This window comes from Oncorhynchus tshawytscha, unplaced genomic scaffold (assembly GCF_018296145.1).
Source record: "Oncorhynchus tshawytscha isolate Ot180627B unplaced genomic scaffold, Otsh_v2.0 Un_contig_2236_pilon_pilon, whole genome shotgun sequence".
Lineage (NCBI taxonomy): Eukaryota > Metazoa > Chordata > Actinopteri > Salmoniformes > Salmonidae > Oncorhynchus > Oncorhynchus tshawytscha.
The window spans coordinates 4,515-5,502 of NW_024607757.1; positions in this window are offsets into that span (position 1 = coordinate 4,515).

The window sequence follows — 988 nt, forward strand, 5'->3', positions numbered from 1 at the left end:
AGGAACAGGGGAATGGAGAGGTAGAGACAGGGGAATGGAGAGGTAGAGACAGGGAATGGAGAGGAAGAGACAGGGGAATGGAGAGGTAGAGACAGGGGAATGGAGAGGTAGAGACAGGGGAATGGAGAGGTAGAGACAGGGGAATGGAGAGGTAGAGACATGGGGGAATGGAGAGGTAGAGACAGGGGAATGGAGAGGTAGAGACAGGGGAATGGAGAGGAAGAGAGACAGGGGAATGGAGAGGTAGAGACAGGGAATGGAGAGGTAGAGACAGGGAATGGAGAGGTAGAGACAGGGAATGGAGAGGTAGAGACAGGGGAATGGAGAGGTAGAGACAGGGGAATGGAGAGGTAGAGACAGGGGAATGGAGAGGTAGAGACAGTGGAATGGAGAGGTAGAGACAGATGGAGTAGAGACAGGGGATGGAGAGGTAGAGACAGGGGAATGGAGAGGTAGAGACAGGGGATGGAATAGAGACAGGGGAATGGAGAGGTAGAGACAGGGGAATGGAGAGGTAGAGACAGGGAATGGTAGAGAGGTGGAGAGGTAGAGACAGGGGAATGGGAATGAGACAGATGGAAGGTAGAGAGGAATGGAGAGGTAGAGACAGGGAATGGAGAGGTAGAGACAGGGGAATGGAGAGGTAGAGACAGGGGAATGGAGAGGTAGAGACAGGGGAATGGAATGAGAGGGAATGGAGAGGTAGAGACAGGGGAATGGAGAGGTAGAGACAGGGAATGGAGAGGTAGAGACAGAGACAGGGAATGGAGAGGTAGAGACAGGGGGATGGAGAGGAAGAGACAGGGGAATGGAGAGGTAGAGACAGGGGATTGGAGAGGTAGAGACAGAGGAATGGAGATGTAGAGACAGGGGATTGGAGAGGTAGAGACAGGGGGATGGAGAGGTAGAGACAGGGGAATGGAGAGGTAGAGACAGGGGAATGGAGAGGAAGAGAGAGAGGAATGGAGAGGTAGAAAGAGAGGTTGTA